Below are 25,431 nucleotides of genomic sequence, written 5' to 3' on the forward strand. Positions count from 1 at the left end.
ACCGCAGTCCCCCTATCTTCCATAGGATAGCATTGGGCGTCAACACTCAGCACCCGTCCGCCCTAGTGCCACTGGGGGTGCAACAACAGTGCATCACTGACCCTGGGAGACCCCTGAGTCTTGCCCCAGAATCCTAACTTCAAAGACAGAATACTTACCTCGAAACCGATAGCCTGTTTTTCCTCATAGGATAACTTTTGAAAACTAGGAATGTTCCTTAAAAATCACATAAATAACCTAACCGAATTTTCTCAAGTGTTTGCAGGAAAGGTCCCAGTGCTGAACCCAGGTGTCAAGTAAGAAAAGTAACTAAAAAGTAACTTACCTGTAAATTGAATTTCCTTCCATAGGATAATATTGGGGGTTCTTTGTGAAAAAGTGTCAACTTTTGAAATACAAGAAGATTCTTTAAAAATCGTACAAACTACAAAAACGTAATTACTTACCTGTTTTAAGTAGATGTCCCAGTGCTGAATCTAGGAGTCCAGCACTGGATTACAAAAGTAACTTACCTGCAATTTACAGGAAAAGCCTATGTATTTCAATGTACTGGTCCAAAAAGTGGAGGGGACGTGTGACTTCATCCTGCGTGCCCCGCTTCCCACGCCGCTATACCGGGCCCGGATTGCTGCTGCCGGGGCCTGCACTGGAAGCTGAGGCCCACCTCCCGGGCGGTGATCACACGCCGGGAGTAGGTGTGTGGACCAGAGACGAGCAGCTTCACGGCCCAGCTATCTGCTGACGAGGTGAGGAGCTCGAGGGCCGTTTTGCTCCTGGGTGGCGGGTGCTTCGGCCGTCAATCGGGTGGCAGGGCGTGTTTCCCCCCCACCCCCCCTCTGAGTCTGTTCCACTCCTCTGGCTGGCGATGGTGCCCCATGCTGCAGCCTTTGACCGGGACGGCCTTCTGGCCTCTTGCATTTCCCAGTGCGCTGGTGATGTGTTGGGGGCGCCTCAGCCGCTGAATCGAGAGGCGGCTTGGTGCGGGGGCTGGCTTTCTTCTGGTGGTTCACTGCACTCCCTACGGACGGAGCCTCCTGGTAGAATATCGGCCACCGTATCGGGTGGCGGGCAGTGCGAGGTTCCTTTGTTCTCTACCCCATTTCCTGGCCGGCCCGCTTCCTGCAAACCTTGTGAGCTGCGCCTTGTTCCTCTTCTTCGCTGGCCCTGTGCCTGGCCTTGGGTGCGGACCCTGGCACCCCCTGTGTGCCTCTGCACGCCTGCAGCCATCCTGAGGACACGAGAGAGGCATACGGGAAGAAAGATCGTCCGTCGGTCAGACGGCAGGGTGTGGAGCTGTTAACCCTCTCCTCTCATCCTCCTTGCTCACTCTACCCCCCTCCCGTCTGTGTGCCGAACTCCCGCTTAGACCTCCTGCCTTGCTGGATGACGGTCAGCAGTCGGGAGAGCCTTGGTTAGATCTGTTCGCCTTCGAAGAGAAGGGGCAATGTCAGTGGTTTTTCGCGTTGGAGTTTCCAAAGCGGCTCTTGCTCGGCGACACTTTTCGCCGCGAGTGGAGCTCAGACCTCCTATACACCTTTCCGCCCATACCACTCCTGCCCAGAGTGCTCACGAAGATCAGGAGCGACTAGGCAGAAGTTATTCTTGTGGTTCCGTACTGGGCACGGGGAGTTTGGTATCCCAAGCTTCTAGACATGCGCATCGAATCTCTGCCACTTTGGGAGGATCTTCTGTCGCTGCAGCAGGGGAGGGTTCTCTACTCAAACCTGTCCACTGTCCGCCTCCTTGAGTGGAGATTGAGCTGCAACAGTTGACAGCTTTCATCCTTCCTTCTGAGGTTATCTTTCTTCTTTTCTTTGGCTGCCTGATCAGCCCTCTCTTTTAAAATCTCCTCTAGCACAGAGATTCTAGAAGGGGTTAACCCACTTGTTGCTTCCCTCACCTTTTATTATGCCAAAGTGGGACCTTAGTTTGGCTCTCACTTTTCTGATGTGTGCACCTATTGAGCTGCTTCATAACTGCCCTCTGCGGTTGCTCCCCATCAAGACAGCTTTTTTGGTGGCAAAAACTTCTGCCAGGAGGGTAAGTGAACTGCAGACACTGTCTTCACAGCCTCCTTACCTGACGATCTTTCCAGACAAAGTGGTACTCCGGACTAAGGCATCTTTTCTGCCTAAGGTGGTAACACCCTTCCATCTGGGACAGTCTGTTACCCGGCCCACCTTCTATACACCCCTGCACCCTTTAAAGGAAGAGGAGCGTCTCCATCGTATGGACCCAAAAAGAGTGTATCGTTCTACCTCGATCAAACCAGAGAGTACGGGGTGGATGACCAACTCTTTATAGGACACGTGGGTGCAAAGAAAGGCCGTGCTGTTCAGAAGAGGACTATAGCCCGATGGGTTGTCCTCTGTATAAAAATCCGTTACACCTTGGCGAAGAAAGATCCCCTTAAGGGCTCATTCCACCAGGGCAAAAGCGGCCACCACAGCTCTTCAGCGTGGTGTCCCCATTTCCGATATGTCAAGCTGCCATGTGGGCATCTCTGTTCACGTTCGCCAGACACTACTGCCTGGATTTCCATGTTCGCAGACAAGGTCCGTTCAGTTGCTCTGTTTTGCAGGATTTTCTGGTCTAAGCTGTTCCGCAGTCCCTCCGGGGATGGTATTGCTTGGGTATCTGTTAAAGGTAAGGAATCTGCAGCTAGATGTCTCTGTCAGATGGACAAGTTACTTCCCTTTGGTAACTCCTTATCTGGTAGAGACATAATCTAGCCGCATATTCAGAATTGTGTCAGGGATGTTCCTATTCAGAGCCCTAGTTCATTTTTAACACACCATGGACAGTCACTTCATGGCTTTGTGCTTTTGGCATGGAAAGTCGTGAGAAGTACTGAAGCCAGCGCGCCGGAGTGGTGGTTATATTGACGCCGCGAACGTCACCATGATGACGAATACAACGCCAACTAAATCATGCGCATTCGACCAACACCATCTACCAGAAAAATCTTCCGGATCCAGGCTGACGCCTGGAATTTCAAAAGTAAGGAATCTCCGGCTAGATCATGTCTCTGCCAGATAAGGCATTACAGAAGGTAAAGAACTTGTCCTTCACCCCCAGTCAAGTGAGTCAAATCCATCTTTATTTCGCACACCATGCCACCCCAGTTTAGACCCAGCCATTTGCAAATCAGTTTGAACCTGTGCCTCATAGGAACAGTCCAGCCCGAACAAGCATCCTGGGACCGATTTCGGGGCATCACCTCTCATCAACCGGGCTAGCTTGAATCCAGTGGCACAGTGAGCCTGGGATCCACGTATGGGCATACCCGGTGCACTTAGGGCGAGAAAGTAAAAGACACACACATGATGGATGGTGGTGGTGAAGAGGGGCCCGAGTGCCAAGTTGGGCCTGGGCTCAGCCAGAGGAGACTTCACAGTTGTGCGAGGGAGGGTCGCATAGAATGGTCAGCAGCCCCCAAACCACCTTTTGCTACACTTCTAAACTCGAGACTGAGGATCCCTTGAAGGTACGTAATTGTGCGGCCTACTGAAGGGTACCTGCGAGGCCAGAGGAACAGGTCAGAACTGGCTCCAGTCCCAGACATTGCGGAGCAAGGCTGGCTGGGATTGACGAGGAGACCCACGGCGACTGGGTTTGCGTTCGTGCCCTGGGTTTGCGTTCCTGCCCTGTCATCGTTGCAACTGTGCCCTGCTGAGCATCAGGGGCCAGATGTCGGAATGGGCCTAGCACCGACTGCCAGCCGCATGCTAGAGGAAGAGGTGCGGGGCCACTTGGGATGCGGGGGGTGTTGCTTGCCTGTTGGTGGCAGAGTCGGCCACAGAGTCACCTTGGTCCGCTCGCTATGCAGGCTGTGCTACAGAGGGGCTTGCCGGTGGGGGCGTCAAAACACCACCTGGCTGCCCATGCTGCCACACTGCTCAATACCTGTGGACACTGACAGGCGAGCCTGAAAACGGGGGATGCAGGAGTACGACAGGAGTGGCCACTGGGCCCACAAACTGACACCAGGATCCTCACCCCATTTGTGCTGTCCATAGCACGACTGGGGCTGCTCGTGCTGCGGTACCACTGACCCCTCTGGTGCACGCAAGTGGGCCCTGAGATGTGCGGTTTCCCCTGCGACCTCCGGTGACCGAACTTGTCTGCAGCATCCTGGTCTGCTCGTGCTGCGGCGCCGGGTGCATGCAGGAGGGCCCATCCTAGACGTGAAGCCATCAACACTTCACAGCCCTGGTGGATGTGGTAGAGGAGCTCCCACCAATGCTGGCTCCAGGTGCCGGAGGTCAAAACCTATCGCTCTGCAGTGGCCTCAAAACGAGGTAAGAGGGGGACACACCCAGGAGCACACTACCCAACCAGGACCCGCCTGATGCTTAAAGCGCGACACTCAACTATGGGACGCCTACGCTCTGAAGCTCAGCAGGCGACGTCACGACAATCGTCAGTCATGAAGCAACTGTCATCCCCAGAATTGTACAGGGCTGAATGCAAACCCGAGTGTTCTATTTGTGGTAGTGTGGGCGAGCAGCCTTAGGCCTAACACAGAGGAGTGTAAGAATTTTTTTGTGCACACAATGACCAATAAATGACACATGACTCAAAAAGGAGATCCTCACCAATTTTACAAAAATTTGCTTTTTTCAAGTTTTATTTTAAAACCAAGATCTTCGCACAAAGGTTAGTATGTTTTTCAGGAAAAATACTTTTAATCTTTCAAAAGTAGACACAGTGCAATTTTCAAACAGTTCATTGTTAACCTATGGAGGAAAACAACAATGCGGTTTCACAGGTAAGTACCAAACTTAGAGTTATAGTCTTCAGGGGTTAAGGTCAGCAGAGGGCAAGGTTCAAGTAAGCACAAAGTTTGCACCACCTGCAGCACAGGGGTAACCGGGTACAGAGGTCAAATTCGAAGATAGGCCCAATGGGTTTCAATGGAGACTGGGAGTGCTTGAAGCCATGCTGTTGTAGATCGGTTACAGGGGCCAAGCTTTGGGGTTAGAGTAGGCTCATGGGGCGAAGGGGACACAAGACAGCACCAAACCCACCACCAGCGGCAGATGGGCAGCCAGGTGGAGGGTGCAAATACAGCATTGGGTGCCCAGTGCTTTTCAATGGATAAACTCGGTTGGGCCAATGGGCACCTTACCTTGGGTGACTAAACCCTCAATTATGTCACACTCCTGTGGGAGGTGGCATAGACCTATCCCTGATTGGAGGGGTCTCACCATCTTCAAGATGGCAGGGACTGAAAAATTTGCTTCACCTTGCCTCCCCCACCCAAAGTGGGGTTGTAAACTGGCGGCTGCAATCTGCTGCTTGCAGCAGAGGCTGGGGGTCGCATTACAAAGGCGGCAGGCCTTTGTATCTTCCCTCTCAAGCACTGTGCCCATCTACCCAGAATATGCATTGTGTCTGGTTCCAGAGAGCAGAGGCTCTAGACCTAGGGGACCAAAAACATGTCTGGTGGTGGCAGGCTGCCTAAAGCTAGTCTGTGACCACACTTGGATTGGTAGGTTTCCAGCGGATACCTCTGAGGTGCCCACTAAGTGCTTGGCAATAAAGCCCACATTGGCATCAGAGAGGAGTCGTTAGTACTAAACAATCCTGGTTTCAGAAAATACATTATGGTGCTGGAAAACTCGAGTTATCGAGTTTCAAGCCCATGTATTCCCTGTGGCTTCCCTGGCACTTGCAATATTTAAAAATGGACTTAGATATTTTAGGGGCATACCTGCTCATGCAGATATGCCTACAACTGTGGTATATTGCATCCTACCTTAGGTCTGTGAGGCCTACTAGAGGAGTGATTTACCTATCACTTAGGTATTGCTAGTTGGCATGGCACACAGACAGTATGCCATGACGAATTTGTCATTTTGTGTGCACCAGGCCATGCATGCTGCAGTGGCAGTCTGCATAGCCTAGGTAAAAGGTCCCTAGGCTGCCCTCTTGAGTTCCAGTGCCCTAGGTACCATTTACTAGGGACTTACAGAGGGTCTGAAGGACAAATTGGGGAACGGTTTTAGGGAAGAAGCACTGGCACAGGAGACCTGGTTTGCAGGGACCCTGTGCATTACAATTAAAACCGCATGAATTTCCAGGCAAAAAGATTCGCGGGAAAATGGAGAAGGAGCTATGAAGAATCTAGCAAAATTAAAATATAAGGAGGCTATTAAAAACTATCAAGCCAGAATTAAATCCGCACAAGCCTCCTATTTTGAGGAAAAAATCAAATCAGCCTAGCATCCAACTCCCCTGGGGTAATTTTCGGCAATGCCAAAATTCTCCTTAAATTGCCCCCTCAACAAGTTACCACGGTTGGCGCTCTTGCTCGCTGCAACAACTTGGCAGAGTTTTTCCACGAGAAAATCCAAAACATATATATAGCCTTTCCACTTACAGACATCCATAAAGACCTGGCTTCTACAACTGTCCTATCTCATTAAACCCACATAGTGTTGGAACAAATCCCTCTGTTGGACCTTAAAACATTAGAATCCATCTCAGCTTTTGTTAAATCAGGCTCCCCTAGGGATCCCGCCCTTCCTCACGCTTTGACCTCAGTCGCTGGAACAATCCTCCCAACAATTATTGAATTGGTCAATTCCTCTATCTCCTCGGTAGTGGTTCCCCAGCCATGGAAATGTGCAATGGTGAAAGCTCTACTTAAAAAACCTAATCTTGACCGGGATAATTGCGGAACTATCGCTCCCATTTCTCTTCTCCCGATGCTCAGTAAAATCCTGGAGAGACACATCAATGCAGTCCTATCTGGGTTTCTATAGTCCAACAATCTTCTTCACCTGGGACGGAAACTGCTCTTCTAGCAGTGGTCGAAGAGTCCAGGAAAATTCTGGATCAAGGTGGTACGGCAGCTCTCATCCTCCTAGACCTCCGCGCAGCATTTGACACCGTCAACTGCAACATCCTGACCCGTAGACTCATGAATCTTGGGGTGACGGGGGTGTCATCACCTGGTTGCAGTCCTTCTTAGAAGACAGGTTCTTCGAAGGAGATATCACATCTAAACGCATGTCTCTCTGCTGTGGAGTGACTCAGGGATCCCCCTGAGTCCCACATTGTTTAATGTCTAAATGAGTCCACTGGCAGAGATAGTCCGTCCATTTGGCACAAAAATAGTGACATACGCCGATGACACTCAGCTCGTGATGGCCTTAAACCACCCTGAAAAGTTATCCGGCGGTCTAGGCCACTGCCTAGAAAAGGTAGCGAAATGGATGGAGCTCTCCTGCCTGAAACTAAATGGAGACAAGATGTAGCTTATGCTCCTCGGCATCTCGCCAATCTTCAACTCAGGGCTGCTATGGCCTAACTGTCTTGGCCCTGCTCTGGAACCAAAGAACCAGATCAAAAGCTTGGGCATGTGGCTGCACCACACCCTGAATTTTAATTATCAGGCAGCAAGATTATCGGCCATGTGCTATGGCATCCTGAGGCTGCTCCGCAAGATACTTACTCTCCTCCCGTTCCAGGCAAGAAGGATAATGGTCCAGGCTCTTGTCCTATCACGCCTGGACTATGGGAATGCTCTTTATTTAGGAGCTCTCCAAGCTACAGATCGCTCAAAACTGTGCAGCTTACCTGCTCGTCCAGATCCCCCTACCGGCAACCGGCCAAGCCGGCACTGAAGAGCCTTCACTGGTTGCCTATAAAGAAGAGAATCAAATTTAAGGCTATGTGTATCACGCATAAGTCCTTCTGGGGGTATGAACCGGCAATCAGTCGTTCTATGAACACCCGTACCACCCAAACAGAAACCTCAGTTTGGCTAATCTCTCACTTGCCGTGCTTCCTAATATAAAAAAGCTAGAAGTGGCGGGCATTCCTTCTCTTACAACTCTGCTAAGCTATGGAACGCTCTCCCTCCCCACATACGTGTGGAGCCCAGCCTGATGCACTTCCAGAAACTCCTTAAAACCTGGTTCTTCCAGAATCTCACTTAATCCTTTGGCCCTCTTTGTCCGTATCTGTTGACAGCGCTGGGACGCCTTAGGGTAGCTACCCGCTTTGTAAATGTTTTTCATTCAAAAGTGGGGGCCCACCGTGTCAAGAGAGGCACTTTCTCACAGCCACCCTGAAGGTTCCCCAAGTCAAGCAAGTCCCCCAGTATGCCACTGCAGACTGACATAGAAGTCCCACACTGCTAGCCTGACTTTGCCATTAAAAGCAATGGCAAAACCACCACTTCCCCTGTACATGTGGGTACATCACTCGTCTGCAAGGCTTACCGAGTCCTAAAGGCAGGGTGCAACATATGACATAGACAGGACATTTACTTTACATATCCTACAGTAAAACACGCAAAACTTGTGCAGCCGCTTACCACATGGTGGACCTTTACTCCGCCCCAGAGGAAGAGGACTTCCTGCTAGAGACCCTTTGAAAGACTGAGCGCTCTGTGCAGTATATCCAATCCTTAAGGGGAGGATTAAATCTGCCCCTGACATCTTTAAGGAGAAAATCTCACGTGGTTACCCCACTTGTAGAGAACAAATATCAACCGGCTCCTGTATCTCCACTATATATTAGCAGTCATGACCCTTTTGATTTGCAGGTAGTCCCTGCCGCCATGCAAAGGGCAGCAACCTAAGCTACTGGGGCCACTCCATCCCCTGACCAGGAGAGTAAGTAGATAAGCGGGGAAGGGAGTAGCCAATGGCACAGCTACACATTGGTGTATCTTCAATTTGGTAGGTCTCCTATCTAAATACCACAAAATCCTTTGGGTGGAAATAAAGGGGCTGTTGCAGCACCTCTGCGACCAGTACCGGAAGAGAGGGGAACAGTTAGTAGAGGAATGCAAGGCCATCTCTAACACGTACATCAGATGTACCTTGGATGCAGCTGATACAGTTGCGCAGCGAGTCAACCCCTCCATCATTTTACGGCGCCATTCTTGGCTCTGAGTGTCCGGTTTCAAGCCTGAGGTGCGACATCACCTCGTCGACCTCAAGCTCAATGGGGAGCAGCCCTTCAGACCCCAGGTTGATACAAAACGCAAAAAAATTATAAAGGACACCGATATTGCGAAGGCGATGGGTGCCTTACAGACCCCGCCTGACAGAGGCTCTTTTCGCAGGCAGCATTATATAAGGCCCTCAGAGTCCACTTCCCCAGATCTCACCCACTCCTACCGCAGCCGACAGCTGGGCTAACATCAGCAGGGTGGCAGAGGCTTTGCACATGTTCCTTTAGAGGCATCAACTCTAAGAGTAGAGGCAGAGGCACCCCTAGCGCCTAAAGCTCCCTAGATGGGGCAATCATCAGAGTTTATCTCCTAGCAGAATACCTGCCAAGATTGGCTAACAACAGATCTGCTCAGCAGGACACAGCGACAGGTCCACGAGCGGAAACTCCACCCGCTAGTCCTCATTCTCTCCTTCAGCAGGTGGGGCACTCCAGACATAGATCTGTTCTCCACAGCACTAAACACCAAATGGCAAAACGTATCCACCAGCTTTAAAAACCCCAGTCCATGGTTGATGCTTTGTTGAACAGTTGGCTAGGTTTAGGAAACAGTGTTTTTGTTGCAGTAGTCCCCCCACTTTTTGCCTGGTATTTGATGCAGCTGTGACTGAAGTGCACTGGGTTCCTGCTAACCAGGTCCCCAGTGCCAGTATTCCTTCCCAAAATTGTACAGTTGTTTCCCCCAATTATCACTAACTTTAGCACTCTCTGTATGTCCCTAGTAAACGGTACACCTGGCAGCTAGGGCCTGAGGTACTAAAGAGGGTAACTAAGGGCTGCAGCACAAATTGTGCCACCCTAAGAGACCCCTCACCAAACACATGCAAGGCTGTCACAGCAGTCTGCATGTTTTGGTGCAGACAAAAGTGAAAACTGGACATGACGCACATCTCTGTGTGCCATGCCCTCTAACAGCGCATGTAATTTTTGTAAGTCAATCCTAAGGCAGGGTGCCTTATATTATATGTGAGGACATATCCGCATTAGCAGATATGCCCTCGTGCTGGTCAGTTCCATTCCTGCCAGTACAAGCCAAGCCAAGTACAAGCCATTTTAAAACATGTGTTGGACACTGGTAAAATCGAGTTCCCTAGCTACATGATGGCTTCACTGAAAATAGGAATGTTTGGTATCAAACATCTCATATTCACAACTTGTAAATGCATGCACACACACAGGGCAGCTTAGAGGTGCCCCCTGAAAGCCTACTATCCTATAATGCGTAGACTGACTGGTCTCTGCCAGCCTGCCATCCAAAATAAGTTTCTGACCTCCTGGGGTGAGGGCCTTTGCTCTCAGGGGACAGATACGTACCCTGCACGGGAAGTGGGTGTTCACACCCCCTCCCTCATAATGACCTGCTGATTAGCATTCTAAGAGGTGAGCTTCAAAGAAGCTGCTGTCTTTGAAATGCGAGTCTGGCTCTCCTCACTTGTCCAGACCCCCTTGGCACCTTAACAGGCAGGAAAGTTAGCTAGTCAGGTAGGCGTGCCCACCCCCAGGCTAGTACCATCCCTAATGTGGCCTAACCTGAAGTGGACACAACTTTTCAGAATTGGCCATTTTGGTGATGGCAAAAATAGCCATTCTGGGACAGGGTTATGACCACTTTCGACAGAAAGTAATCACATAGGGGGTGTAATGACCCCAGCAACTAACCTGGTGCCAACCATGCCGGACTGCCTGCTGACTTTGTCAGTTGGGGCAAAAGACGACTTGTCCTTCAGTTGCTGAGTCCAAAGCCTGGGAGACCTGGCAGCACTTCACCCAGGAAACGAGACCTTCTGTGAGACAGCGGAACTGTCCCCTGCATCCTGCAGACACCCAAAGAAGAACCGCAAGGACTCCGGAACTGCCAAAACCCGACACCGCCAAGCACCACTGCACTCGAGCCTCCCAGCCGTGTCAAAATGGGATAACGGTGTCAGCGTGGTCCCCAAGCCCTCAAGGGACAGAGCCCACTGTGGATTGACCCCTTGGGAACTTTCTGACATCGCCTGCAGCTTCTATGTGCAGTCCCCCTCAACCGCGAGTGTTGTGGGACAAAGAAACCCGACACCCCAAAGACCCTCTGCATCCGGGCACCCTGGCCCGAGGAGGAGGGGACCAAAGGTGTCCCAACGCCCCCCAACAAAGCAAGACCCGAAGCCAATCGTTGGTTTCACCGGATTGACCTCTCAGTCCCCCTCCCCCCGACCTCCCCCTGCCGCCTTTTTGTGAGCTGGCCAATCCCCATTGTATTACATTGGACACCCGACACTGTTTGCACCACTGCAGCCAGTTGCACTAATACCGCTGGAGGTACCCTGCTGGTGCTTCCTTGGACATTGCCCCTTACTCTCCTTTAATCCAGGAGACTGGTCCCGTAAGTCGCTGTAAAGAACTGCTATGACACATATTTTTCCACTCATAGGGTTACATTGCAACTTTTGACAATTGCACTAAGTGTCAACTTTCTAAATACAAAAGAATTTCTCTTGCGAAATGTACTTACCTGATCGTATTGATTCCAATACAGCGAACATGTTTAGTTGACAAACTTCTTCGGGGACCCAAAGGTCTACATCAGTACACGTGTGCATGTAAAATATAGAATATAAACACCCTTGTTCACATTCCCTTAAAATTTGGGGGAATGGAGATTCAAGGATGAACCCTGTCATAAACAAACTACAAATTAATTTGTAGAAAAAAATGGCAGACAGTTATTTAACAAAGACATAGTCACATTAGAACAATGTTAAAAAAAGAGATGAGCAGGCAGGCATATAGTTTAATCGTTAGTGTAACAAGCTAAAGTCTATCGATCATGCCCTCTGAGATATGGCATGTGGTCATAGTTTCCTTCTATCAGGTAGCACCAATATATTGATTAATCCACCATATATCAGAATTGTGTAAGGTAAATTAGTTAATTTATAATGGGCAATGTTATGGGTGTTTTATTTTTTATATTTAGGGTGAAACTACCAAAAATAAAGACAAAAACATTGACTATATGTGAGAAAGTGCCATCTTTCTTGCATGTTATGCCCCCACTTTTTGCTGAATGTACTTTGACTGAGTGTGCCCTGGGCTCCTGCCAATCGGGTACCCAGGGCCTGTGTTCCTTGCCTAAAACTGTGCTGAAACCAAAACCCAGAATTGGCAAACTCTGGCTACATGTCAGCCCCTGGTAAATGGTACACTAGGTACCTAGGGCCTTGTGACCAGAGAAGGCCCCTAAGGGCTGCAGCACTTATTGTGCCACCCTTAGAGGCCCTGTACCCTGACACACACACCTGGCCCTCGCAGGCTGAGTGTCTGGGTACAGAACAAAACAGAGAGTCGACATGGCACACATTCCTGTGTGCCATGCCCACAACACACACTGCCCTGGCATACATCAGCCACCCCTCTAGCTGGGTGCCCTATGACAGTGGTGTGGGTACAGGTGCATGAGTCCTGTGCCCCTATAGTACCGAGGTCCATTCCTGGGCACTGTAAGTGCAGTGCTGCCATTTAAGAGTATATGGTGCTGGGAGATCGTCAACACGAACTCCACAGCACCATGATGGCTCCACTGAAGACTGAGAAGTTTGGTATCAAACGTTTCAGCACATTAAACCCGCACTGACGCCCGTGTGGTATTTAATGTATAATGCACGACAGAGGGCATCTTAGAGATGCCCCTGAACCTAACCTACAATCCACGTCTTGTCTGAGGGGCTGCCTCGACTGCAGACATGTTGCTGGACTCCTGAGTAGAGAGCCATCCGCTCTCATGGCCCTGCAACAATGCACATCCTGGGCGAGGTGCTAGGTCTCCTCCCCCAGGATGGGCAGGGGAAGCTTCAAAGGCATGCCGCCTTTGTGAGCTTCTCTAGGCCACTTGCTGTACTCCGCAACTGGCCCCTACTGGTTCTAACCCCCACTCTGGCAGGAAGACTGGCCGGAAACCCCAAGGAAGGACAGGGGGTGTGCCAGCCTCTGCCAACCCCACCCCTCAGGTGGGGGAGGCGAGGTGAAGCACATCTCCGGGCTCTTGCCATCTTGAAGATGGGAAGCCCTGCCCAATCAGGACTAGGCCACTGTCCCCCCTCCCACAGGAGAGTGGCAGCATAGGGGGTGTACCCACCCCAGGACAGGGACCCAGTGGTCCCTGCCCTTTACCTACCTGTAAAGCCCCTAAAGTTAGTATTATGGGGCACCCTGAACCTTCCTTCCTTAGATCCAAATTCCGAAACAGCAAAGAAGATCAAGAGACGAGAAGACCTGCCGTGCAGCTGCTCATAAGAGGAAGACACCAACTGCTTTGGCCCCAGCCCTACCGGCCTGTCGACCCTCGAACCGGCTCCTGCTAAACCCCGGCATCTCCAGTGGCCAGCAACCTCACCTGGCTACCATGTGACTCTAAGCAACTGGGACTCCCACGAGCAGTGGTACTGCTCAAAGCAAGTAACTGACCCCTGGCATCAGCCAGGAACCGCGAACCCTGCACACTCTGCACCCGCCAAGCCTGCCATGTGCTGGAGTGGACAAAGACCCCGAGGACGTCCCCCCGGCGACTCTGACCCCGAATCCAACACCCAAGGACCCACCTCGACGCTCCTGATGACGCCTGCAGCCTCAGAACCAGGGACCGCGACCAGCCGAGGGTAAGATTTCCCGACACCAAAAGGCACCCCTGCGGCCCCCTGTGCCCAACTCCTGGGTGCCTACCTATCCTCCAACTACCCAACTTACCTCTCGAAGTGGTGGTCACACCTGAAGAATCTTCGTCCCCGAGCTTGCAGCCTTTGTTCGTTATTGAGCTTCTCCATTGCAATCCATTGAGCGCCCGAAGGCTCAAAAGCCCCCTGCACCCAGCCGCCTGAGTGCCCCTGGCAGTGCAATCTACTCTACTTCCCCATTTTCCCTGAGCAAGTGACCAGGACCCCAGCTCCCACAGCCGCGTGGCCTGGTAGCCAGTAGCCACCAACCAAGGGCCCCCTGCCTCCCATAGGATAACATTGGGCCTAACTCACTCTGCACCCGGCTGCCCCTGTGCTGCTGAGGGTGTAACAACTGTACTGACCTGACCCTGGGAGACCCCTGAGTCCATGCCCAGAACCTTAACACTGCCAGTCGAGTACTTACCCAAAAGCCGATAACTCTCTTTTCTTCCATAGTGTAACATTGACTGGTTTCACTTGGAAATTCTTCTAAGTGCGGAGTTTCTAAACTTTAAAATATTCACCTAAAATCAACCGAGTAACGAAAACGAAAATACTCACCTACTATCAGGAGAGATCCCAGTGCTGGATCTTGGTGCCCAGCACTGACCGTGAAAAGTAATTACAACCATACTTACCGCTAACCCAATTTTCTTCCATAGGAAACCATTGACTGTTTTTCTGTGAATTTTCATTTTAAGTGTCGATTTTTGCAAACTACAAATATTCTTTAAAAATCGCACCAACTGTGAAAACGTAATTACTTACCTGTTTTAGATAGATGTCCCATTGCTGAACCTAGGAGTCCAGCACTGGATTACAAAAGTAACGAGAACATAGTGTTCGAGGCATATGAGCTGCAGATTATACACTGTGCATAGATCGCCATCTGGTGTTGGGCCCGAATGTTTGCTGTTTGTTTTTCCTCTTGGAAAGTCTTTGGAAGTCAGGAGTTCGGTGACTCCTCCTCTGGTTGGTATTGCGCATGGGCTTCGGCTCCATCCTCAGATTGTTTTTTTCCGCCATCGGGCTCGGATGTAAAACTTCGCGCTCCGGTTCCGAACTTCCCAGTTCACCGATCGACGCACAAATCCTCGCTCATCGAGTTTCTTCAAAGACATAAATCATCTTATTCATCTTCTCTTCGGCACTTCTTCGATTCCGGTGGTCGACGGCGGCCTTCGGGCCTATTCCGGCTCCGGTCTCGGCTGATGGAAAGAACTCCCTGCAAGAAGTGCCCTCGATGTGGGTCCAAGTTTCCCCACACCGATCTCCATGAGGTGTGCAACCTCTGCCTCTCCCCAGAACTCGAGGCCCGCCTGCAAGTCTTTTCGCTCAAAAAAGACCATTCGAGATCGACGGGCTAGACGCAACATGGCGCACTCCTCGACCTCCGCTCCAGTCGACATCTTCGGGGACGACGTCGAAGCTCGGGGACAGCAGGACATCGAACAGGAGGACGACGACCTCGTCAGCGTTTCCGAGGTCGACGACTCAGATGTGGAGGACAATTCTCCCTCCCACGCCTACGCCGATACCGAAAAAGGCTTCGGTCACACCTTCGCCTCCGGGCCTTGGCAAGACCAAGGACACTGCTTCTCACACCTCACCTTCGGGCCCGGTAAAGAAGCCTAGTAAGTCTTCCGGCAGCTCGGGCTCGAGCCAGCCGACCACCGGTGCCGAGAAACACCCTTCGGCACCGAAGAAAAAAATCGGCCTCCACCTCCACACCGAATCCGACACCGAAGCCTTCGGGGTCGAAACCTGCCACTCCGGTGCCGACAAAACATCACAAGACCCTCGGCACCGACACTCCCGTGCCGAGAACTTCTTCGGCACCGACCAAGAAAATGGAGGTTCCAAGGAAGCACGGCTTCGATAAACCTAAAAAACCGTCGGCACCGAAACCTTTGGCGCCGGCCGAACAACCAGTGTCACAGGAGCTTTCCATACCGGATCCTTTGCAAAAAACTCTCACCAAAGATCCAAAAACTGGACACTTGACATTGTCTTCAAAAAAGAGACACTTGGACAAGCCAGCTCCACCTCCTCCTCCAAAGAGAAAGGACATTGCTACCTCTCCTTTCAGGGTGCCCTCCCCACCCCCTTTACCAACTCCACCCTCTCCACCTCCACCCCCTCCACCTCCACCCCCTCCACCTCATCGTTCCCCCACCTTGTCCCCTGTCCCAGACGCTTTGGGGGACCCTTACTATGATCCAGCAGATGTGCCACAAGATCCCACTCCTACTGGATCCCCAGACCCATGGGATGATTATAACAATCCGGACATTCCAGATGTCCCACAGGATGACCTTTACCCATCTAGGCCATCCCTTCCTGAAGATTCCTTGGATTTTCACCACTTGTTACAACGGGCGGCACACTACCATGGGGTGGAGCTACACACCGACCCAGTGGAGGAGGACTTCCTCCTAGACACCTTCGATGATACACATAGGTCCACTGCCATTCTACCTATGTTAAAGGGCGTAATTAAACAAGCCCCTGAGGTTTTCAAAGACCCAGTCAGGGCCAGGGTCCTCAACCCTCGAATAGAAATGAAGTACAAAGCCGTCCCTACAGACCCTTCTTACATTAAGGGCTCTGCATCATTGGATTCCCTAGTGGTATCTACAGCCAGGAAGCGCTCAAATTCTCAGGCGTCAGGCGAAGCGACCCCGCCCGACAAAGAGTCCAAGCTCCTAGATGCGTCAGGGAAGCGCACTGCGTCACAAGCGGCCAATATATGGGGTATTGCCAATACGCAAGCACTCTTGGCCCGGTACGACAGGGCGCACTATGATGAGCTAGAATCCACCATCTCCCTGAAAAGTACAAGACTAGGGCTAATGAACTTATTCAGGAGGGGAAGACAATAACCAATACCTCAATACGATGTGCCTAGATGCAGCAGATACGGCCTCCAGGGCCATAAACACCAGTGTCCTTCTCCGTCGCCATGCCTGGCTCAGGGTTTCAGGGTTTAAACCAGAGGTTCAAGCCTCTATACTAAATCACCCGTTCGACCAAGATCATCTATTTGGCCCTAAAGTAGATGAAGCCCTGGAAAAAATGAAGAAGGATACAGACACGCCGAAATCTATGGGAGCCCTACAAACATAGACTCCCAGACGCTCCTTTCGCCGCTCTTCCTTTCGGGGCACGGGTAGAGGCTACTCATCAGACAGTGCATCCACGTCCTATAAATCCCCCCCTCAGTCTACCTTCAATAAAGGTTATCAAAGAGGCGGATACAGAGGCAATAATAATAAGGGCAGAGGCAAAGCAAATACCGCCCGCTCTGCCACACCTCCCGCCCAATGACTTTCCCCCGCTCCCTCCAGACCATTCCACTCCGGTCGGAGACAGACTACAGCATTTCCTTCACGTCTGGGAGACAATCACCTCATACAAATGGGTGACGCAAATTATTCAGTCAGGGTATTGCCTGGAATTAACATCAACACCCCCCAACATTCCACCCAGGCACCGCCCTATGTCGCAAGAACATACGGTGCTACTAACACAAGAGGTAATCTCCCTCCTGCAAAAAGGAGCAATAGAGCAGGTCCCCATAAATCAACAACATTTAGGGGTCTACTCCCTGTACTTCCTGATTCCAAAAATAGACGAGACCCTAAGACCTATCTTAGATCTCAGACCTCTAAACACTTACATTCATTCGGACCATTTTCACATGGTAACCCTCCAACAGGTTCTTCCACTTCTCTCCCAGAACGATTTTCTCACCACTCTGGACTTGAAAGACGCATACTTTCACATCCCAGTACACCGCTCTCACAGAAAGTACCTCAGGTTTGTGGTAGACGGACAACACTACCAGTTCAAGGTGCTCCCGTTCGGGGTAACAACAGCACCAAGGGTGTTCACCAAGTGCCTCGCAGTAGTGGCTGCACACCTGAGAAGACAGCACATTCACGTCTTCCCTTATCTAGACGATTGGCTGATAAAAGCCACATCTTACCAACAATGTGTGCGACATACCTCCGCTACGGTACAACTCCTTCACCAGCTAGGTTTCACGGTGAACCATCAAAAATCCCACCTGGTACCCTCACACACAAAACAGTATCTCGGTGACACCATAGACACCTCCAAAGCCATAGCCTATCCCAATCCTGCCAGGATTGCAAAAATACAGGCGCTGCGTCAAAAATTCTTATCTCAACACTCTCTCCCAGCAAGAGTGTGTATGCAGCTCATAGGGATGATGGCCTCTTGCATCTTTATAGTGCCGCATGCAAGACTCCAAATGCGTCCACTCCAAGAGGACTTGGCGCGCCAATGGAACCAGGCCCAGGGAAAACTGACAGATCTGGTGTTGGTAGACGGTCGCACCCATCGCTCTCTGCAGTGGTGGAACACCACAAACCTTTCCAGAGGTCGACCGTTCCTGGACCCGGTCCCACAAATAATGCTAACAGCAGGTGCATCGCTCTCCGGCTGGGGAGCTCATCTGTTACATCTCACAGCACAGGGCACGTGGACGCCGCAACAGAAGTTACTCCACATCAACCATCTGGAGTTACTAGCGATCTTCCTCGCCCTGAAATCCTTCCAGGCGCAGATCTCAGGCAAGGCAGTCCTCATTCGCACAGACAACATGACTGCCATGTACTACATTCAAAAACAGGGGGGCACACACTCTCCACAGCTCTCTCAATTAGCACAGAACATATGGAGATGGGCAATTCCGCAAAAGATTTTCCTCCTAGCCCAACACGTCCCAGGAGTACAAAACACCGTGGCAGATCTGCTGAGCAGGCAGACACAGCAGATCCACGAGTGGGAACTTCACCCACAAGTTCTTCACCTGTTCTTTCAGAAGTGGGGGCATCCACACATAGACCTATTCGCCACCCATGAAAACAAAAAATGCCCAAGCTTCGCCGCCAGATATCCACACCCATTGTCCGAAGGCAATGCGATATGGATGAACTGGTCAAACAAATTTGCATACGCTTTTCCACCTCTCCCACTAATTCCATTAGTGGTGCGAAAGCTACAGCAGCATTCCCTAACTCTGATCCTGGTAGCTCCAACATGGGCCAGACAACCGTGGTACACCACACTTCTGGAACTCTCAGTAGTACCACACCAAAAGCTACGCCTCACACCATGCCTCCTAACCCAGAACCATGGAGAGATCAGGCACCCGGACCCAGCTCAACTCAACCTTGCGATCTGGCTCCTTAGGTCCTAGAATTTGGATATCTTAACCTTCCCCCTGATTGCATGGACATTATCAGGGAAGCTAGGCGCCCTACTACTAGGGCGTGCTACGCAGCAAAGTGGAAAAGATTTGTTGTTTACTGCCTTTACTAACACAATCAATCCTTTAAATGTATCCATACAACACATTATATGTTATTTACTTCATTTGCAAATGTGTAACCTAGCATATACTTCCATTCGGTTACACCTTGCGGCAATTGCGGCCTATTTACAAAATAGGCAGCACCTCTCACTTTTCAAAGTACCTGCCATCAAGGCCTTTATGGAAGGCCTCAAAAGAGTGATTCCACCCAGAGTGCCACCCTCACCTGTTTGGAACTTGAATGTAGTTCTCACACGGTTAATGGGACCCCCTTTCTAACCATTGCATAAGTGTGAGCTGCAATTTCTCACATGGAAAACAGCTTTTCTAGTAGCTATCACTTCCCTCAGAAGAGTTAGTGAAATACAGGCACTCACTATACAAGAACCTTTTCTTCAGATGCATCACAACAAGGTTGTACTCCGCACCAATTCCAAATTTCTAACCAAGGTGATTTCTCCATTCCATTTAAATCAGTCGGTAGAATTACCAGTCTTTTTCTCGCAACCCCAAACAGTTGAGGAAAGAGCCTTACACACACTGGACGTTAAAAGGGCTTTACTTTATTACATCCAGAGAACACAACCTTTCAGGAAAACCAAACAGCTATTTATTTCCTTCTCCCCACCACATAAAGGCAACCCTATTTCCAAATCAGGGATAGCTAGGTGGATTGTAAAATGCATACAAATTTGCTACCACAAAGCAAAACGAATGCTATCGGTTCCCCCTAAAGCCCACTCTACAAGGAAGATAGGGGCTTCTATGGCTTTCCTAGGGAACATACCACTAGATGACATCTGCAAGGCAGCCACATGGTCAACACCGCACACCTTCACAAAACATTACTGTGTAGATGTGCAAACCAAGCAACAAGCTAGTGTGGGCCAAGCTGTACTAAAAACACTGTTTCAAACAACTGCAACGGATACCGGTGGTCGCCGCTAGGGTTGGGTACTGCTATGTAATCTATGCACAGTGTATAATCTGCAGCTCATATGCCTCGAACGGAATATGCTACTTACCAGTATGCATCTGTTCTTGGCATGTAGAGCTGCAGATCTATACATGCCCACCCGCCTCCCCGGCTACCTGTATCCGTTCCAGACTTATCTTATTTAGATACAATACACATGGGTTTCTTTACTGTTATCACTACGCTCTATTTTTCCCTGCTGGCGAAAAACAATCTGAGGATGGAGCCGAAGCCCATGCGCAATACCAACCAGAGGAGGAGTCACCGAACTCGTGACTTCCAAAGACTTTCCAAGAGGAAAACAAACTGCAAACATCCGGGCCCAACACCAGATGGCGATCTATGCACAGTGTATAGATCTGCAGCTCTACATGCCAAGAACAGATGCATACTGGTAAGTAGCATATTCCTTACCTGCAACTTGAATTTCCTTCCATAGGATAACATTGCCTGGCTCTTGCTGAAAAAAAAGTGTCAATTTTGCAAACTTACAAATATTCGTTAAAAATCGCCTGTATAACCAAAACACATTCTTTCAACTGTTTACAGCTGATGCCCCAGTGCTGGATCCAGGATCCAGGATCCAACACTGAGTTAGAAAAAGTAACCATAACTCCACTTACCTGCTAAGTGGAATTCCTCCTATAGGATAACATTGGTGATTCTATGAGAAAAAGCTTTTAAGTGTCAACTTTTAACCCCTTCTGTGCCCCGCCCTTTCCCCGCCCTGTGCCGGGCTTTCTATTAGCGGGCGGAGTTCATGACGAGATGGTCTCGTCATGGGCACAGCGCAACCGCGGCCCATGACGAGACCATCTCGTCATGGGCACTGAAGTGGTTAAAATACCAAAATATTGCTTAAAATTCACTAGTGTAACCAAAACGCTTTTACTCAACTGTTTACAGGAAATGTCCCGGGACTGAATCCAGGATCCAGTCCTGTGGTTAGAAAAGTTACCCTCAAAGTAACTAATTGCATTTAATTAGAAATTCCCATTGAGCTCAATGTATTATTGTGTTTTAAATTGTGTTGCCTATTGCAACAACTGTCTATTGCATTCAAAAGCCTACTGCATATTGAAAGTATTTATATAAAGCCTCTCATTCAGAAAAAGTACATTTTGAAATCTATTGTTGGTTCTAAAATAAAATAACCATATATTTTTATACAAAACCATTGGCCTAGTGTTCAGTTCTTGAGTGTGTGAGACCATTTGCTGACTGAGTTTGTGCGACAAATGCTTTACACTGTCCTCTGATACTGCCTTACTGCTCGACCAAGCTACCACTTTAGAGAGTAAGGTTATATCTAACTTTAGCCTCTGTCAAACCTCTGGGGACTGTGGACTATGTGCACACTGTACCTATTTGGGAACAGTATATTCAGAGCCACTTTCCTACACTATATCATACATAGAAGGAAATGTGGAAACACTGAGAAAAACAGAGGAGTGTTTTTTTTAAATTTGGGCTTTAATCACAGAATGGTCTGTCAGGAGATGGTAGTTTTAACTACTCCTCCTCCAAGTTCAAGAAGTGATTATAAATAACCTTTAGAGTTTCTGTCCAAACTGTAATCGCAAGTAGACTCAACAGACAAACAAAAAGTTTAAAATGTATTCCTCCACAAGGGCCATAAGTCTGAGGGGTATGAGGTGGGAGCCATTCCTCTCCAGAACTCTCAAGGATTGGGAAAACTGATGGCACAGTACTTCCTAATGCTGCCAAAGCAATGCTCTTTTAAGGAACTGAGACTATCAGATGATTACGATATCCTCGAGGAAATGGAGGAGACCCAGTAAGAACATTGGTCTGATGTCAAAGAAATGGCGTACACAGACTTAGACAAAAAATAGGTGGTGAAGGATACAGAGCCGATGCTTAAAGAAACATGCTCACAGAGTCATAGGATTGCAATTAGCCCTAGTTCAAGGTTTTGTACTTGAATACTCCGAAACAATCCTCAGTGCTGAACAAATTAACTGATGTTGAAATGAAAAAAAAAGTCATCTTGAAGACTAAATGGCAGCTTTATTGTAAAAGAAAAAGCAGTTTGCCAATCCCTTCGAGTCATTCAGGATACCTGCGAAAGCACCAGAGGACAGAGGAGACGAGGCCAGTGATTTTGGAACCCAGCAACTTTAGAAACCCAGGGGTAAGTTTATGATGAGTTAGAACACCACGTGATGGCAGGAATTAGATACTGACTCATGAGGAGGGGCTTGACTCCTACCTTGCAAGGTCATTACCCCTAGACGACGTTTTTCTGTACAACGCTGTATTTAAAACGGCAGCAAAACTTTAAGTTGTGCATCTAGAAAATAAGCAGGCTGAGGCTCTCTTATTGCTGAAAACACTTCTACCATGGCAGAAGAGAAACGAGTTTATGCCTGTGCGAGCTAACATCAATAATCAAGGAAAGAAGTCTTTAAGAAACCAACATCATCTAGAATAGAACTATCAAGGGCAAAGAAAAGATTTGGCCTCCTAGCCAAAACTCCATTAACATTAAAACCAATGCGGTGGTGAACCCGATTGTAGTCTCCACAGCCCTGAAAACTGTTATGCTTATGGGTCCACAGGACACCGCTAAAGAAGGAGAGCTAAGAATTGAGGACATAGGAAGGAAAATGGAGGGGTCAGTGGCCACACGTTGTTACACTGCTAACCTTGATACTCTCCTAAACAGATATAGGCACCAGCAATGTGAATAAATAGAGGAACGGATGCAACATCTGGTTTTACAATCAGAAAAGGCACAATATCAATCTCTTGGGACTGCATGCCATCTGCCTTGCCCTCAAGGCCATTCTACCTAGTACAAAGGGAACAACTCTTCAGTTTCTAATGGACAACATGCCTGCCATCTGATACTGCAACAAGAAAGGTAGAGTAGGGTTCTTTATGCATTGACAGGAAGCATTGAGACTCAGGAGCCAGCTGGACCTTTAAGGTATTTTCCTAGCAGCCTGTCACCCAGGGGACTCCTTCAATGCCAGGGAGTATGAGCCCCGCAGATGGTACATGGCTGACTATGAATGGCAATCAACAATATGAAATCCTGGGGTCTATAAACATATTTGCAAAGTGTGGAAGAGAGCACTACTAACCGTTTTAAAACTAGAGAGTGTATAATGTGAAGCAGAACCAATGACTAAGCCCAGTAGAAATATCTATGGGCAGTTCTCTTTTAAGGACTAAATCCCTCACTCACCGTAGGTGACATGCTTCATCATTTGGGATTCTCCTCCCAGACGAAAAACCTAGTTCCTCTGGGGGCTACAACCCCCTCTCTGAGAGGGAGGAGCTCAGGGATGTTTTATAAATTGGAATGGATATTCTAAATCCACAAATGAAGAGCTAACAGTGTGAGTGACGGCGCAGCGCAAAATAAATCAAAACAGTGAGGAAAGTGAGTGTTAAAACTAGCTCAAGAACGCCAAAAAATCTTTAATATGAGACGTTCTTCGCCAGGATTAAGAATACAGTGCATCTACGGTCAAAATATAAACCGCGATGGTGAAATAGGGCTAATCGGTCAACATGTTTCAGCCATATAGTCTACAGATAGGCTAGGCTTTCATCAGGACCTGTAATGCTGCTGCAAGCGAATGTGTACGTGAAATAACACAAAAGGATATCAAAACAGAGATTCTTTCATTTAGATGTCTGTTTTGGAAGAACGTTACCTACAATCAAAACAGAGAAAAAGCTTCAGTTTAATGATCTTGGGTATATCAAGAAACTAGTTCTGTCTCACAAGAAAACAAATAGGGCCACTTATCCGTACCTACTGGGTAAGACACCACACCTCTACCTGGCAACCGCTCAGGAAAGGATCACCGCTCTGAAAAAAACGGTGTTTGAACATTTTTTAATAACCAAAAACATGTTTTATCGAAATCAAAAGAGAGTTTGCCAAAATGTCAATACTCTTGATAAGCACGTAAATCAGGAGCCAAAATGTAAAAAAGACGGAGAGACTAAAACACGGAATAGAATATAGGAATGGTTAACCCATGATTCTGCAGGGGTTCAACTCTTACAATACATTAATCACAAAACCAACTTTTGCATTTAAGCAACCAGTCAGTATTACTGTAACCACCAGACCCTACGTTGCTACTGGTGAGCTCTGCGCAAATAAGACTGGCTACAAAGCCAACTTGAGAAAGAATTGTGGCCTTATGGTCACATGTAGATCAAACATTGAACTACGGTACGCAACAAGATGCTGCGAAGCTCCAGCATGTAAGAAAAGTTAATAATAAAGAGTCACACTAGAGCTCGTGTCGCATATAAATCGAGTCCAATTCAGCTAGAATATGTAACGAAGTGAACAAGAACTTCATCAGGACATATATTAATCAAAACTGTCAGAGCTCTTGTTTATATACCGACAGTGTCCAAAAAGTAAAAAACAACTCCAAGCTAGCGATTTTAACAGGAGCCCAAACAAGCAACTAGGGACCAAAGTACCAAGCATTAAACAAAACAATCAACAGGGCGTAAGGAGGCTTACCTGTCCGTCGGTACGCCGGCGTGGAATAGAGCCTGTGGCCGGAGGTACCTGGACGTGGATACCAACTCCGCTTTAAGACACTCCTCATACGGCCACCCAAATCAACCAAAAGCGAATGTGCGGTAAAAGAACACTGTCAATCCAAAGACGCGCACATGCATTAGTGTCCAAACGATATTGGCGCATGCGCTCTGTGTTAGTGAGCGCTAATCGAATACATGTCCGCTCTGAAATGCCCCGTCCACAAAGAACAGGCCATAAAACGGTGAACTATCAATAATCACATCGCTAAATCGCACACGAATAAACAAACAAACGACCATCATACGTGGTTGTATTAACTTGCATATTTGTCTGTATATGTCAGTTAACGCACTGTTCCTCTAACAAATGTGTGTTCATATGCAGATAAACTCACATAAGCAATCAAATTCACTCAGAACGTATACACTTATGACCATGTGCAGCCTGCACATACATCACCAAAGATGTGTCTAACAAAAAAGATGCGGTTTAGAAATGATGTTAGCGCATGCGCTCTTTGTTTAATAGCGCTATTTTAAAACCACTCAAAAATCAAAGCAAGAAAAACGGCTATTAAGCAATGTACTTATAATAAATACAGTGCAGTTGCTTCGCACAAGCATAAGTAAACAGGCACCCTACACGTATACATCACCTCATATAGATGTGTATACACTACACATGTTGTGCCTCAAAGCGATGTCTGTTGGTTTACAGATGCACTCAGACAGGCAGTCTAAATGACTCTGAAAGTGTATACTCATGACTATATGTAATTATGCTTGTACCACCACAGATATGTGTTAAGAAAAAGTCAAAGCTTAAAAAGGACAGCATGTCGGGGGGCGTGGCTAGCTGCCGAGTGTAATGGCCGCAGCCTGAAGGAGCTCCGGAAGTGAGA

The 25,431-nt window shown here is 48.8% G+C and overlaps 1 protein-coding gene across 7 annotated transcripts in view; it reads left to right on the forward strand.

Annotated features, from left to right (window-relative positions):
* The window catches only part of KDM5A (lysine demethylase 5A), a 1,031,636-nt gene that overhangs the window by 710,251 nt on the left and 295,954 nt on the right, over window positions 1–25,431 (forward strand). The gene's annotated exons all lie outside the window — the stretch shown is intronic.

This window comes from Triturus cristatus, chromosome 4_1 (genome assembly GCF_964204655.1).
Source record: "Triturus cristatus chromosome 4_1, aTriCri1.1, whole genome shotgun sequence".
Classification (NCBI taxonomy): domain Eukaryota; kingdom Metazoa; phylum Chordata; class Amphibia; order Caudata; family Salamandridae; genus Triturus; species Triturus cristatus.